At 40.8% G+C, this 17,538-nt stretch overlaps 1 protein-coding gene across 2 annotated transcripts in view; it reads right to left on the bottom strand.

The window, feature by feature from the left end:
* Positions 1–9,644, bottom strand: part of CTNNB1 (catenin beta 1) — a 42,607-nt gene extending 32,963 nt beyond the window's left edge. For both annotated transcript variants that reach the window (XM_043966004.1, XM_043966005.1), the window contains exon 1: positions 9,511–9,644. The gene's annotated coding sequence lies outside the window, so the exon portion shown is untranslated. The remainder of the gene's footprint in view (positions 1–9,510) is intronic.
* Positions 9,645–17,538: the final 7,894 nt, after the last annotated feature.

The following is a 17,538-nucleotide window of genomic DNA, read 5'->3' as shown; positions in this document are numbered from 1 at the left end:
TGCACCTGGTACATATTAGACCCAGAAAAAATAAAGTGCATAATTGGTTATATTTTTAAAATACTGTAATGGGTTGCCACACAGAAGTACCCTAGGCCAGTGGAGTCAAATTCAAATAGAAACAGGGGGCACTAAACCATAAATAAGGATCCCTGTGGGCCACATAGTTTTAAAATATATCATTAATCTATGTTTATATTATTGTTATTATGGTTAAATATTCCCCAATTAAATTTTAATCTGGTTTGGGCTTCACTTTGAAGCATTTGGGCCATTTTGTGGTGTTTGACACTCTGCTATGGGACACTATATAGCCGACATTTCACCTTTATGGTCCCTTCCAGCTCCAATCCTTATTAAACCCATCTTTGGTTAGCAAAATGATTGGCAGGTAAAGTAGTGTTGACAAAGATACCTGAGAAACAAAGCATAAAAATAGTTTCTGGTAATATTGTTTCTATTATTGATTTCTTAAATTTTAGGGGTTTTTTTTGTTTTTTGTGGTTTTTTTTTATGGGGCAATGGGGGTTAAGTGACTTGCCCAGGGTCACACAGCTAGTAAATGTCAAGTGTCTGAGGCTGGATTTGAACTCAGGTAGTCCTGAATCCAGGGCCAGTGCTTTATCCACTGCGCCACCTAGCCTCCCCTTAAATTTTAAAGAAGGAAAAACAAATTGGGGGGGGGGGGAGGAGAAATTAAGAAGGGAATAGTCTTGGTAAATATTGGTAGGATCCATGACAAATCTTAGGACTAGTGTAAAATATTTGCAAGCTTAATGATTTATTGGAATTCTGAGATTAAAAAGATAAACATAAATATATGTATAGCTCTTCATTCCAGTAGTTCATATATAGTCTTGAATTTGTTTTTAGAAAATATGTTGGGAATGTAAATGGGGTTTTAAAATAGGTTCAAAAGAAAGCGCTGGATGGCCACAACCAAGTTCCAAACCAAGTTAGAATCTGCCTTGCCTTTCAATCAAGCAGTAAATTATATTCTGATGAATCTATATCATTAGATCAAGGTAATTTGTCACGGAACTATACTACCATGCAAAAAGACTGCCACAGCGGAGAAGCAAAGTAGTACTATGATGTATATAAAAACAAATATTTACTGATTGAACAGCTCCTGCTGTTTAGGAAAACCACTTTATAATAAATTATCCTGAAGACATCTAAGTCTTCAACAAGTAATGTTAATACATTTTAGAAGGACTTAATTGAAGCTCAATTCAAGTACAAAGCCATTTGTACCAAGTTTTTATAATTAAGGTTCAGCACACAAATTTTAAGAAACTTCATTTTAGAATGTGAAGTAGCAGAGCCCGCTTCAAAGCCAGTTAAGATGGGGTTTAAAGACATTCTCTCAGTGTACAGGGTGAACTAAGACTTTATGCTAAGGAGAAGATGCAGACATGAATTAGTATAAGTTTTCTTATCAGAGTCCCCTACACCAATGTAATCACAAGTACAATTCCTATTCCTATAGCACACAATTGCTACAATAGTAAACATTTTGGTTTACATAGGCCAGCCACAAATTATGGACTAAAACTCAACGTGGGAGCATTATTTCTTCAAAGGCTGTACAAAAAAGCAATAAAGCATAATTTTAGAATGTTTTCTACAATTTTTTCCTACATTTTACACACTAGTTTAGGAGTCTCCTTTTCTACAACTCAAAAGACATAATAATTCAATTGTTTGAATTTTAATGAATAGCTAGCTATAGGAACCAAACCTGTGATTTCATTCCAATTAGGACATCACATGAGATAATTCCCTCCACCAACACAGGTCAGCACCTCTGCAACTTACAGGCTTAGAAATGCCCTATAGTCACACAACCAGTTTGTGGCAGAGGCAGGATTTTAACTAAGGTCTATTTGGTTTCAAGGATGGCTCTGTAGCCACTAGACCACACAGCCTTTTAAAAATATGACTAGTGAAAAAAGGATTTAATTTACCTCCCTTTCCACCTACCTTCCTAGGCCACCACATATAAACCTAAAGAAAATATCAAAATGATCACTTTATATTCATTATGAACCTAGATTTTAAGTCGGTCAACAATTGTTCTCTCTTACTTATAACATTCCCACATCCATCATCTTAACTCTGCCTTCTTATTCTTTCTACACACACAAAAATTATGCTGAAAAAAAAAAAGACACTAAATCAGCATTAGCACATAACTACTGACTATGCCTATGCAGAAATAATAAGCTATTTGGCATGGTTTGTAAAACAGTCTTATTGTTGTAGTCAAACCTTATATATGGACACACATTATTGTCAAATTGTTCAAGTAGGATTTATAGATAATACATGTTTATACAATGAAGACCCTACTAATCATACATCACAGTAATCATAAAACACCAGTTTTCAAACTTTCTGGTCTCAAGATTCTTTACACTTAAAAATTCCTGAGAACCACAAAGAACTTTTGTTTATCTAGGTTATCTCATTATTTACTGTATAGAAATGAACATATCTTGGTATTATTATGAAAATACTTTTTGACCTCAAGGACCCTTGTGAAAAGGGCTCAAGGACTCCTTAGGGGGGAAGGGACAGTCTCTAGATCACTGAGTACTGGTGAAATAAAGCCAAGTCTAAAGTCGGGAAGGCTTATCTTACTGAGTTCGAATCTGGCCCTAGCTACTGAGTACTTGTGTGACCTTGCGCAAGTCACTTAACCCTGATGATCTCAGTTTCCTCATCTGTAAAATAAAGTGGAGAAAGAAATGGCAAACCACTCCAATATCTTTGCCATACAAACCCTGAATAAGGTCATGGAGAGTGGGGGACACGACTGAAAAGGACTGAACAACAACAAAACTTAAGCCGATGTTAGAAGTTACCTTTGACCAATTATCCTCAAAAAAATCTTAAAAGGTATATAGGACAGGGTCTATGTCTATTAAATGTTCAATACTGGACCCCAGTAACTCAGAATAGGATTCTTTCTAAGAGAATATAAACTTCTTAAAAGTAGGAACTATTTCATTATTTTCAGAGTATTTCTAACGCCTAGCACACAGTAAGCACTTAATGTTAAATTTAGTGGAATAGGATTTGGAATCTGAAGACTTGAATTTCAGTCTCCACTGTTAAATAACAAATCTTGGACATGTAATCTCCCTGCTGAATCTGTTTCTTCATTTGTTGAAGGGAAACAATATAAAGTCATTATAAGGAAAGCCCTTTAAATATAAGGTATTATTTAGAAGCACAGCTTACATAAAATCACTGTTACACTAATTTCAAACTACCTGTTCCTTAGAAACACTTCACCAGATGTTGCTATACTATTTTTCATAGGTATGGTCCCCCAATAAAATAAGTCAAAGGGGGCTAAAATCCACCATAAGGAGCACTAAGTAAAGCAGTGGTACACACTTCAAAAAGCATTTTCAATGGGTCTGTACTTAGGCATAGTTTAAATTTAAGACTCTCCACAAATCTAGACTTTGCTGTTAAATTACTTGATAATGTAAAAGTTTGCTACATTTCTTTCTTCTTCTTTTTTTTTTTTTTGCGGGGGCAATGGGGGTTAAGTGACTTGCCCAGGGTCACACAGCTAGTAAGTGGCAAGTGTCTGAGGCCATATTTGAACTCAGGTACTCCTGAATCCAGGGCTGGTGCTTTATGTACTTCGCCACCTAGCTGCCCCCATTTGATACATTTCTAATCCCCAAAGCAGGTTAATTTAAACAAACCTTTCATTTTACTAGCTAATGATTATGTTTTGAAAACAGTTTACAAAAATAAAATGTTTAACAGAAGCCACATGAAATCTGACCCAGGAAAACTAGATACTTTTAAGGGGGTACAGGCACTTATGTTACATTTAGGAATATAAATGTAGTAGTGCAGTCAAAAGAAAATAAAGCCTAAATATAGTCAAAATAAAACAAGCACAAACTATCATTTCTCACAGTATTGGCAACTGAGGTACCATAGTTTATTCATACTGTCTTGACTAGCTTTGGATATTCTGCCTACTTCTCAACATGCATTGGAATTTTTTTTAGTCAAATGTAATTTTATTGGATCTTTTAAGTTTGTAATTGTGTTGAGCATCCTAACGTACTTTTATATAAAATGACCTATTAGCTTTTGAGAATATCTTAGTATGAAATATATATTTCATTCAAACATTTTACATGCTTTTTCTTACCTAACATATTGGATTTAGAGTGAAGACTAAGATATACCAAAGTAGAGTTGTCTATTCTACTGAATAATCTGAGCAAAAACTTCCTAATTCTTACCTACTCAGACCTTCTTTTCCCAAACACTGATTCTAGAGAAGCAATACTGATAGTGTCTAAATGAATCTTAACACCTGAGATATCATGAACTCATACATGGAAATATGTAGAGTAGGAAGTGTTTCACATTTTGGTGTAAGGAAAAGTAACAGCTACTGCCACAGGATACAAATTAAAACACTTAAAGTAAGATTTTAAGTGAGTATATTTTCAATTTAGTTTGTTGATAGGACCTCAATGGTACAAAGGTTCATGACAAACCAGGTTATTCAATACCTACCTTCTTAGAAAGAGATATTATTCTGGCCACTGGAGGGCACCCACATTGACCAATAAACACAATACTCTCAACTTTACAGCAACCTGAATGAGAGAAAGGGACAAGGGCCCTCACATGGGGCCATAAAACCCCCAACATAATACAGTTAGCCTACTTGAAATAAATATGACAATATGCTTAAAAGATAACACTGAAATTTCTATACATAAGAGACTATGGTTCTAAAAAAATTAACCTCCCAACATTTCCCCCCTCTTCTTAAAGGATGAGGACAAACAGTAAAACGAAGATTGACAGATGAAATGGTATTAAGTCTCCCAGGACTATACAAACTGTAATGCAGTCTGACCTGGTAAGCAACAAAAAATTTCTTTTGTAATAGAACATCCATATTCCTAAATGCAGTGACAAATATGATGCCTGTTCTCAATTTCATAAAGCTTTTCTGTTGGGGGGTGAGGGCAAAGCTTTAAAAATCACTTCTGCAGGTCTCCACTAAGAAAAAGCTTTGTTCAAAACAAAGTATTAGATAAATGTATTCCAGCTCAGTTAATTTGTTCTCAGAATTCAAACACTGAATAATTAAAAAAATTAAAATAGTCTTTCAGATCAATCCCCTCCCATTGATGGAAATACAAAGGACTAGAAAGTTGTTTAAGCAAATAATTCATAACTAGTTATTTTGCCCATATTTGCACCTACAAGATTAGAAGGCAGCCAAGAGATTTCAGCAAAACAAGTATGTAAATACAACTGAATTTAAAAACTGTTACAGTTGTCTGCTGTAAGACAGGTGGCTAGTATTTTATTAAGTGTTACATGACTTCTATAATACAATCATATCTTGTTACAAGTGACTTTTTTTATTAGATACAGTAATTTGCTATTAGTTATTGTAGAACGTTACTCAAACCTGATAACGCCAATTTTTGTCTTCCAACAAAAGGCTTTTTTTTTGGGGGGGTGTCCACATTTTAATCAAGTTTATACTTAATCTAAAATGCAATTCATTAAGGTATTTAGCTTGGGCTGGTTTGCTTGTGACTACAGCAGTCTTCTCCCTTCTCTAGTCAAATACACAAAGCACAAATTTAATTTTACTCATTTACTGAATACTAGCAACAAGTGACTATCTTTAAAACATACTGATGGAATATGACAGATTTTAACAAATGTGTTACTGGATTTCAATATGCCTTGATTGGTGTTCAAAAAAATTCAAATATACATTTATATTTCTAAATGTAGCCTAAGTGCCCAAAGCTATTCTTTAATTATTAGGCTATCCTGTTTTGGGGCTTTAAACTCACTATTTGCCAACTACATAATAATGATCATTCTCAAATATTTTTAATTCTCAAACCCGTACAAATTTGGTATCTCTAGCCTTCTACTCCCAACCTTTTATCTACCTCCTAGCTTCCTATTTACCTTAAATCACCAAGGGGTTGTAGGCAGGAGCATGGATGTTTGGGGAGGTCCCATTATTTCTCCCTGCTGTAGTTTATTATTCCCATTACTAAGCTGGGTTCAAACAATTTCAACAAAATATTCATTCATCAAAAATATTAAGTACCAATAAGTGGCAGGTACTAGGGGAAAAAAAACACAAAAATACAACAATTGGTGCTATCAAGGAAGGTACAGTCTCATGGGGATGACACACCCAAATACAAAACATTATGATCTTGTCTAAGAAAAGGGTTTAGAAGATTTATCACCTCAAAGTATTGGGAGTAGGGGGAAGGGGCAGAAGTGAATCAAGGTTCAGAGAAGCAGCTCCAAATAGTAGAAATGTCTTGGACTTTTAGGTATATAGTCTTGGATTTTAAGTCAAGAGAAACCTGGTTTCAATTGGGGTTCTGACACCCATGCAACTTTGGACCTCTCTCTGAACTTCGAGTTTTTTACCATGTAAAAATGATATTAAGTACCATTAACAACCTAATAAGGTAGATACTTCATAAAGACAGTGCTTTACAAAATCCTAATTGTATATTATGAAGGATATATTTCTACTATGTCCCTAGCCCAATGTAAGCTCCTGGAGGACAGGGACACTGCCATCAAAAATCCCAAGCTATATGCACATGTTTTACACATAATATATGTTCAATGCTTGTGGAATTAAGTCCTAAAACACAGTTAGTATATGTTAAGCCAACTAGAGGCATTCCCAAGCACAAAGAACAAAACCAAAAGGTGAAGTGAGAAGAGGAACTACAATGTAAACCTTAATAGATTCATGTTGGTAGCTTCCACTTAAGCCCCACTAAATACCTCACTGTGATATGGAGGACGAGAAGTAGGAAAGGCTAAGGCAAAATGTTCATTCTTGGGAGTCACAGCACCAGAAAATGACCAGGTAATGGGGGAGGTGGAAGAGGAGGGAAGCAATAGCAACCCATAGACTGTATACAGAAGGGTTGCAATCTGTAAAGAGTTCTCACAACCGTGAAATCACTCTTTTAAAAAAAATCAACTTTATACAAAATATTTATCTATATACTACAGGGTCCCAAATATTAATAACTGCCTTGTTGAACCTTATTAGTCCCTTAATTAAGAATCTGAGTTGGTCTTCAAACCATCAAAATGACTGGTCTGGCCTTTAGATAGTTTTTAGTTTGGGTCCTTCATGAGGATTTCAAATCTTAAATTTATTTTCAAAACGTTCAGATTTAAGTAGCGTATACATTTAAATTTCACAAAATACATTTAACTTCAAACTTTTAAAAGTTCTTTAGTGAGACTACTGCAATACTTTGGAACTTTATTCTGCATCACTGTATAAGATAATATCAGATCAAGACTAAAAGTTCCAAATATGGGCACAAATCGATCACCTCTCAGAAATAAATGGTCTAATGCAGAGATTCTTAACCTCAGGTCTGAAAATTTTTTTCTTTTGGTAGTATTCTGATAACCATATTTCAATAACTAGTTTCCTGTGTCATCGTGCATATTTTATGCATTAAAAAACATTCTGAAAAGGGATCCGTAGGCTTCATCAAACTGCAAAAGGGGTCCATGATACGCGCAAAAATTAAGAAATCTTGGTCTAAGTTTCAAAGAAACAGGAATGGACATGCCAGTCACTGAACCTTTGGGTGGCAAGTTCTCCTTGAAATCAACAGATTTGTTATTCTAAAGTAAAAATTAGGTCTGACTCAAGTACAAATATAATTAATTCCTTAATTCAAGCAACCAGGAAGACTGCATCATAACATTGCTGCCATCACACGATAACCAATAAGCTTTTTCGGTGAAGTACACGAAGACACCTGAAGTCATCCAACCTTATCAAAGACTGACTGCAACTCCAATAATAAGCATACATATAAAAAATAGCTTCACTGAACTAAATCTGGAAACTCATTGCTTTTGACTAAAACTTGTCTCAAAGAAACCCTCGAGTACCCAAGTTTATGTCTAGTCTACAAAGCTCTTAGTTCACTAAAACCACTCCTAGATTTCCTTTTGCCGACCTCCGCATACCAGCAGCGAGGCTCTCACTCCATGCACCACTCACATACTTTGGGGGAGGGGAGACAGATGTCTGTAAAATACAAAGTAGGGAACAATGCATATTCCAAGAAAGAAGAAAACCATTACACAGAAATGCGAAGCGCTTCGAGCTGGAGAAAAAAATGTTAAGTATATAGTTGATACATAGAAAATGTGGGAACTTCCTTCCCAAATCCCTTTCGAAACAGAGTCTCTACCCTAGACAAAACATTGAAAAGAAGTTGCCTTGTATCAAGTTTCACTTGGTCAATTTAGTAGCAGAAAAAGAAAAAGAAATTCAACTCAACACAAACAGCTTTAAAAGTTTAGAGTTACTATAAGGCCATAAAAGAAGTCCCTAAATCAGCGAAGAAACAAAATATAGTCACGAACCCTGATAGTAGATAGATATCAGATTCTGGCTGATTTAAACCAGTCGCGTAGTCCCCAAGAAAACAAACCCTAAATAAATCTCGGCTGTTTCTGAGTTTGGCTCAGATTTAAAGTTGCTTGATTTTCATCTTCCAGTGCCAGATGTAGCAGAAAAAGCATCTCCATCTCCGGTAGGAGTGCTGCTCAAATCCACATAGTAGTTAAAGACCACAGAGGATATTATTCTTTAAAGAAATAAAATAAAACAAAAATCTCCTCTCGGTCCTGTAAAGGAAATCCAGACCCGAAACTCACATCCCAAGGCTAGCCAGGGGAACTAGGCTGTCTCCCTTCCCCACCGACTGCAAGCAAATAGGAACCCCTAAAACTGGACTGAAAAGTACGCCGTCCTCAGAACTATGTAGCTTTCCCTTCTAGAAGAGTGGAACCTCCACCTTCCCCACCGTGCACTGCAAGGGCTGAGGCTGGATCCAGAGGCTGCAGCCCCCACCCCACAAAGTACTCCACCGACAGACAGCCCCGCACCGTCCCCTACTTGGCTACCCTACCCCCTGCCGTGGTGCGCCCCTTCCCCCCCATAGCGCGCCCCCTCCTCAAGCCCCTGCCCCTACGCTGTGCCCCTCTTCTCTAGAAGCCCCTGCCCCCCATGCTGTGTTGTGTTCCCCTTCTCTAAAAGCCCCTGCCCCTTCCCCCTCTCCATGGCGCGCCTGGCGCACCAGCGAGGGGAGGCTGACCGCCCCCGACCCGGCCCCGGTCCCGATCGGCCGGGGGGCTCCGTCCTAGCTCCCAACGGGCCCCCCCGGCCGGCCGCGGCCCCTCGGCCCCCCTCCCTTGAGGCGGGCAGCCCCATCCATGCGTCCCCTGCCTGGGCCGGGCCCACTGCAACCTCCCGAGCCGGGCCGAGCCGGGCCGGGCCCGCCAGCCACCCCACCCCGCCCCACCGCCCGCCCGTCCCTCCCTCCTTCCTTCCCTCCCTCCCTCCCACTCGGGGCTCGCGCCTCCGAGGAAGTTTCGCTCCGGAGAGCGAGCGAGCGAGCGCCCAAGCACCTCGAGGGAACGGCCGCCGCCCGCCGCCGGGGTCCTCTCGCCTCCGGTGTCCGGCTGCTGCCCCGCCGCGCTCCGCTCCGCTCGCTCAACACCGCCAAGAGCCGCCCTCAGCGCCAGCGCCCTCCGCCTTCCGCCTCCGCCGGCTCCCTTCCGCGGGATCCTCCTCCTGCCACGGACCGAGAGGCTTAAAATGGCGCCGCACAAGGAGCTCTTATACGGAGCGCAGGACCCCGCTGTATCCTGCCGCCGAGGCCGCAGCAGCCGCCGGCGCCGCGCGGAACGTTCCACTGCGCGGGGGAGGGAGCGGGGGAGGGGGAGGGGCGGGGACCAGAGAAGGGGAAAATAGTCCCCGCGCCCTGCCGCGGCAGCCTCCGCCGCCGGAGGAGCCGGCCCAGAAGTGCTAGCGCCGAGGACGCCCGCGGGGGCCGGGGACGGCCGTCTCGCCGCTGGCCCACACCCCCAGCCCCGGGTGGCGGCGGAAGAAGGTGGCGGAGGCCGCGACCCCGCGAAGCGTAGCCCACAGCGTGGGGGTGCAATGATCTGGGGAAGGGGCGGGGGTGTGATGAGGCCTGGAGCCTCCTCTTCCCGAGGTGGGAGCCCGAGACTAGTTCCTGGGAGGAGGGGGAGGGGGAGCAGGGGGAGGGCGGCCTTAAAGGGGCAGCGGTGGCGTGACTGCGTCCCCCCCCCCCCTTCGCCTTCTCTTTCCCCTTCCCTGCCCCCCCCCAACCCGCGCGGACCCCGGCACACAATGGAAACCTAATACCCTCCCCAGCTGCCCCCCGCCCCGTCCGGCCTTCCTGGCCCCGGCCCGCCCCCTTTTCCGAGCAAGGTCTAACTTTAAGGAGAAATAAATAAATAAGCCCTCCAGCCTCCGGCCTTCCACCCAATGGGAGCGGGAGGCTCGGGCCCTGCGGGGCCCGCCGGGGACTCCGCGCCCCCGGGGTTCCGGGGAGGGGAAACTACTACTTTAGCACCGGGGACCCAGGGCGCGCCCGGTGCCGGAGTCGAGCACGCGACGCACGCCCCGCGCCCCGTCCCGAGGAGCCCGGGGGGCGCGAGAGGGAAAAATCTGGGAAGCAGGAGGAGGGCTCCGGCCCCGGCCCCAGGCGGCGCCCCTTGGGGGTCCCGCTAGCGCCGACCCCCCCCCCCCCAGCTGTTCTAAGAAGTTTAGCAGCCGGAGCGCTCGGGAGGCCGGGAGGCGGGGATGCCAGCGAGGTGGCTCGCGGGCAACTCCATCACTCCTGCGCTCTCGGTAATGCCTGGAGGACCGCTACCACTCTCTTTCTTTTCCTTCCTTTCTCCCTTCCTTTATTCCTATCATCCTCTCCCTTTATTCCCGTCTTCCTCTCCTTTTCAACTTTCTACCTTCCTTTATTCCTATCTTCCTCTCCTTTTATGCTTCCTTTTCCTTTCTCTCTTCCTCTCCCTTTTTCAGTCTTCCTCTCCTTTTAAACTTCCTTTATTCCTATCTTCGTCTCCTTTTAAGCTTGCTTTCTTTTTCTTTAGTCCTTCCTTTATTCTTGTCTTCGTCTCCTTTTACGTCTTTCTTCCGTTCTTCCCTTTTCCTTCCTTCCTTTCTCTCTTCCTTTCTCTCTTTCTCTCTCTCTCTTTTTTTCTTTCTCTCTCTCTTTCTCTCTCTCTTTCTCTCTCTTTCTTTCTTTCTTTCTTTCTTTCTTTCTTTCTTTCTTTCTTTCTTTCTTTCTTTCTTTCTTTCTTTCTTTCTTTCCTTCCTTCCTTCCTTCCTTCCTTCCTTGCTATCCAATCAGAAATTTCTCCGAAGAGAACTGCTTAGCATCCGTCACTTTTCCCCGCGCCCCCACCCCATCTCTCAAGTCCCACAGGCGAACCTCTTCTATTTCTTTGCAGAGCGGGACCTGACTTCCCTAAAGTGCACTTTCCACCACACCACCTCGCTCCAGCCCGCCGAACTGTTGGATGGGGGAAAAACAATTTGTTTGGGTAGCTAGGAGTGAGCAGAGAGACTTTGTTCTAGGAGCTCTTGCGGGGCGCGAGGGGCTGGCTCCGGGATCTGGGCTCCGGGCTCCGGCCCGCACCCTGCTGCTTCAGCTCTCGCCGTGCCAAGGGAGCCAGGTTTGGCCAGTACGGGTGCGTGCCCCAAGCCCATCCCCGGCTGCTTCTGTTCGCCTTGGGCCTGGGATGCCAGGTTGGACAGAAAGCGGAGGACGTGTTTCCAACCCGACCCCCGATGCCCCTCTTGCCTTATCCCGGAGCTTCCAGGCTCCGCAGCCGCCAGCCCGGCCTTGCTCCCCCGTTTCCTCCCCTAGTGAATCCTAACGCGGTGCACCAGGGGAAGGAGCATCCGAGGGCAGCACTTCGGGCTCCAAGGAGGCTGGGAAAGGGGGTGTCCAGGCTGAATTCGTCCCCTACGTCCTGAGCCAGCATCCCGCCATCTGTGCGCACAAACCTCAGCTAGCCTTCACCGCAGGCCAGGCAGGGGTGAGGAAGGCGGCTTCTACCTGCCCTGGGAAGGTGGTTGGAGGGAAGTTGGGTTCCTCCTTCCCTCCCCTGGGGCTCGGAAGGCAGGAGCTGCATATCTGGACAAAGAAAGGCTGGGGCCTCACGCCCCCTCCCCGCTTGGCCAAGCCAGGCAGGTGGGCATCAGCATCTCAAGACGTTGCTAACATTTTTTCAGAGACAACTGGCTTCTCTATCTGGGTCCTTCAGGTGTGATTTAGGGTATTTGGCCACAGCACAAAGCAAAGGAGAACTTTCCCCTTTGGGGAAATGTATAGATGTAGACAACCAAAATAGATAATTCAACCCCCAAAGAATTTAAAAAAAAATTGGTCTGAAGTATCATTTGGGATGCCCGTACTGATCTAGTTTTCCAAGTGATTGTCCAAACACAATTTAATGTAATTACTACATATATATGTAGATGTATATACACATGTAATTATTGTTATATATAAATGATGTAATTATATATGTGCATATATATAATATTCCCTAACAAAATTATGACTATCTTGGAAAATTCCTGTAGAGGATCCTTCATCCTGAAGCAGATTCTATAAGATCTTAATTCTTTTTATAATGGTTTATTGGTGCTGTTTTCTATACTACTGTTATTTTCCAATACCATCCCCTAAAGAACCCTCCCTTTCAACAAAAATGCCAAAAAAACTTTTAAGTCAAACCCATGGGGCATCATGTCTAACATATAATACAGAATATAATACAATATTCTGTTCCCATAGACTACCAGCTATCTATAAGAAAGAGGGGAAAGCATTTTATCTTTCAGCCTCTTGAACCCAGATTGGATAAGACAAGTATTCTTATTTTTCAGATATGTATAGCTTGGTGAAGTACTCCTTCAAAATGACCACTTTCCATTCCTACTATAGAACTATGAATTATTGTTTAAATAATCAAGACGTTCAAGTTCAATATGTCTTTATTGAGTGCCTACTATTGATGGAGGTGTAAAAAAAAATAGGGCTGTGGACTAACTTAAGATATTCTTTTTATTGCATTTGCTTTCCTGATAATCATTCAAGAAATTCTGGTTTTTACTTTAGTTCAACTGTGCTGAGAAATGCATTGTCGTGTCTATGGCTTTATTTGTGGGTTTAGGGATTTGTGTGTGTGTGTGTGTGCATTTTTGTAGTGCCTTTTGTCTAAGAAGTTCAAGTATGTGGTTTATAAATATCCCCTTCTAATATGCAATCTCTACTTATTTTCAAACAAAATCTACTAATCCCCTCACACACACACACACCCCCTCCAAAAGACCTATCTTCTGTAATTTGTTTTGACAGGCTGAAATTAGGGGCATTTCCAAGGGGAAAAATGGAGATCCATTAGTAATCTAACAATGTCAGTATTTGTCAAAGCTGGATCATATGATAGAATGACTTTTCATAATTTTTTGTCTTGATCTTTTTTCCCATCTAAAACACAAAGAAGAGAATGCAAAGACAACAACAAAAGTTATATTAGTGGCTATATAGAATGCAAAGCTTTAATTAATGCACTCACAAACAATGGGCCTTTGCACATAGGTAGTACATTAGAAATCTAGTTATTCACTTTTTCAGGATGAATTCATGGTACAGTTTTTGTAATTTCAGAGTATTTCAGAGCTGATTTGTTCCTTAAACAGATCTATTTTGTGACTGCACTAAAGACAATTTTGCTACATTCTCTTTTTTTATATCAAATACTATTCAGACAAATATATGTATGTTTCTGCAGTGGAGAAAACCTAACTACAAAGATGATATTCAGATAATGACTTAAATCCCTTGCTTAGAACAATTTTCTCCCTGTTTGTATGTATGACTGCTGAGAGTTCTATAGATTTTACTTATAATATCACATATGCTAAAGAACAAATAAGCATAAATCATAGGTTGAAATAAACTTCATTGGTCATAATTCCAGTGGAGCAAAATGAAATATAGCTCTCCTTTAAATTTTTTTTAAAGTAGCAAAGTTCCTGACAATTTAAGACAAATCAAACATCCTGTTCTCAAATTTTTCATCCTATGTCTCAGGCTAAATATAAATATTATGATTAATTTGCTTGAATCATGTACATTTTCAAAACTACTGAAAAAATACCAAACGATTTTTTAACAAATCAAGCCCTTCACCTGTTTGTCATTTCTAAGTGCAGCAAGCTATTACATTGAAAGAGATGGCTTTCTTTCCTTTTAATGACATTTAAAAGCTAAAAAATTCACACACTTACACTTTGTTCTCCAAAGAGGTACACAAATGGATGGTCTGCTTCTGCAATTTGAGTATTTTAATCCAACTGCAGGAATATGATCTTCAATTTTTGAGCCTAAATAAATGCTGATTGTTAATACAAATCAGAAACATTGCAGTGACAAAGTAAGTGATTATTTATCTCAATCAAACACCAATTATGAAAGAACCATTGTTCATGATCACAGTAAAACAAGCTAGCTGAATTTGACAGTAGTGGTTCCAATTATTTCCTTGAATATATGAGATGAATAACATGTGAAATGAAGATAGATATTGTTATCATGGTAGAGGAAATATTAGAGGTCAAAATCTAAGATCAGTCAGTCAAATAAGTGATATTAAAATGTTATTACTATTGGCTGTGGACAATTGTTTCAGAAATACACATGACTCTCATTTTTACTCACTATTTACTCTATTCTAGAGCCAGTTCCTTGTATCTGACATAAATTAATTCAATTTGTGCATCTTCAGCAGCCGTTAAGTTCTGAATTTCAGGGTGTGTTTATAGAAACCAAAAATGTCTCCAGCTGATTTCACTATGGAGGCATTACTCATCGTAATATCTGATTATTGGCTTATCAAGCTGTAGTTATAGTGAAACATGAGTGTAAAGCTTTCTGTTACTAAAACATGTCTTTTAATCACCAGTAGGCAAGTGAGTAACCAGATTGTTTTGTAAATAAAAGAAACAAACATTAATTCAGCCAACATTATGAGCAAAAGGCCTGTTTTGAGTTTGGACAGTTAAATCCCATAGCAATAAATATCCTATCTCATTCCTCACATTGTATACCTCACATTGTATCGACATATGTATGCATAATATATCCAGTATTTAGTCAGACTTACAGGGGCAAGAATTAGCAGGTCAGAAATCAATAGCAACAACAGCCAAGGCATGACTGCCCTCTCTCCTATGTCTTCAACTGCAGAAGTCACCTTGTCCTTACCTATGGGCAGCACTCCAACTCTTAACTAAATGAAGACCGCTACTAAGATAAAATGCAAAAGTAAAACCATATACTGGCTTTGCCAATAAACATTTGAGCCTCCATGGAATAGAAGGCCAAGTTTCCTTGTTGAAACTGCCCTTGTCCTTGCTTTATTGCAAACCTGAAAACATTAGGCAACCATCAGGATAAGCTTTTCATTGAACATATCACCAAGTGGGCTATGTATGGATTGCGACTTTTGATTTGCAATACATCATCTCAGGGCTCAGTTTAATCTTTTCATTTATTTCCAGCTGAGCAGACTAAGTAGTTGTAAATACCCTTTATCAAACTAGACCGTTGACTACACTCATACACAGAAGTAATCTAAGAATCCACTGGACAAATTCAATGGAGAGTTACTGTGAAAACTTGTGTTTGGTCTTCAGTGTAGCGAGATAGAATCCCAGTGGTGGTGATGGTAACTGGGATAGCAGTAATGGCGGCAATAGCAATGGCAGCTCTATAATCATACAAAGAAAACACAGCACATTTCATTGCTTCATGCCTCTAGTTCTTCAGCAGACTGAAACAACAGTCCTAGTCAGACCCAACAAGTAAATATTTATGACCACCATTGAAAGTAGAGGATGAGCAATGGACACATCACCTTAGATATACAAAACACAAAACGGTGAGGATCTTTGAGTATTTCTAAAGTGCAAGATAAACATCAACCCATCCCTTAGAAATCATGATTCTGGCCCCCTTTTTATTTCAAAATGGTTGCAGATTTTTCATTCACGAAAAGGTTAAAGGCGTTTCCCCATCGCAAGAAGGATTATCTTACCGGAGGATTCTGGGACTGCAGATGTATACTGCGGCAAAATCCTAAATTCATCGAAAAAAATCATTTCTGGACTCCAGCTGCCCAAAATAATAGAATTATAGTAAATCATTGATAAGATTAAAACATCAAGCCATTTTTAGATTCCAAAGTGTTCCAAAAACATGATCCTTTTCTTTTAATTCATTTCTTAAACAATGCAAATTTTAAAGTAGCCTTTCTATCCCGAGCACGCAGCGCCATGAAATCGATAATTTTTGATCTTTCGGTTAGTAGGCAACATGGTGAGCTATTGCAGTGACTGCAGGCAGCAGACATGTTCTTGTCAGCTAAAAATTTTCATATTGTTTTTTGAGTCCATTGAGATTTGTAGATGAGATATCACTGGTTTTAGTCTCAGCTCACACTTGGCTGTAGGGACACAAAAACCACATAGTCTAATCGACATATACACATATCTATATGGCTATTTGTCTCTATATTTTAAAAACAAGGAGTCTTACTGGATCTTAAACAAAAAATTATGTAAAAGGAGTGGCTGGTGTGATTATAATCACATCATGCAGGGTCCACGGTTCCCATTTAGTGAAATTTCGCAGAGGGCAACTTCTTAAGAACATCCCTGCTGTGCAGAGTGAAAAGCATGAACAAACCAAAGACAGAATTCATCTGTGTTTATATTTTACAAACAATGAAAAACCTACTCTTTGTATGCCTTTTTTTCCCCCACCTTATTATTTCATGAAAACTGCAGCATTTTCCCCGCCCCCATCTGAACACTCACCACCCCAGCACTGCGGTGTTTCGTGGGCTTCTTTTTCTTTTTCTTCTTCTTCTTTTTCGCTTTCACAAATTCTGCACGCGCCATCTTTATGTGGGCTTATTCTTTTCTAATTTCAGTTGCCCATTCTCTTACAAATCAGTTAAGAAATAGAAAATTAGAAGGCACTTCGGGACTTGTTTGCCTAAATTTCAGTTTTCTCTACTCACACTGAAAAATTGAAATCAGGAAAGGAAAAAAATCCCTCCCCCCCCACACCCAAAGAGATATTTCTATTATTGCCATAACCTGTTGTATACAGTGGTGATAAAAAATATTATTAACATAATAGCAACAGCTGCAGCCTAAATAGAAGCTATGAGATAATTAATGTGCTACAACAAATTAATTTGCTGCAGGTGCTTGTGCTCTGAACTGCGTAACCCAAGCCATTTAAAGTCTGAATACAATTATTATTCCCCCCACATGCTAAAACAAAATACGGAACAAGATGTCCTGTTATTGTCAATATTCTACATGCCTATTGTCCAAAAAGCATCCCCCCTTCCCTACCTCTACCTCCATTACTCCCTTCCATCAAGAAAAAAATTTAAAAGGATGGTTTAGCCATTAGCAGATGTGTATGGAATCAAGGTTTTATATCCATGATAGAAATGTATAGAATTTTTTTAACATATGGGGGCTTTATGAGATGTCCTAACTGGAAAATTCATAGGTGACAG

The sequence above is a fragment of the Dromiciops gliroides genome, chromosome 5 (genome assembly GCF_019393635.1).
Source record: "Dromiciops gliroides isolate mDroGli1 chromosome 5, mDroGli1.pri, whole genome shotgun sequence".
Lineage (NCBI taxonomy): Eukaryota > Metazoa > Chordata > Mammalia > Microbiotheria > Microbiotheriidae > Dromiciops > Dromiciops gliroides.
Note: the sequence above shows the minus strand (reverse complement) of the source record. Positions and strands in the feature narration are given on the sequence as shown.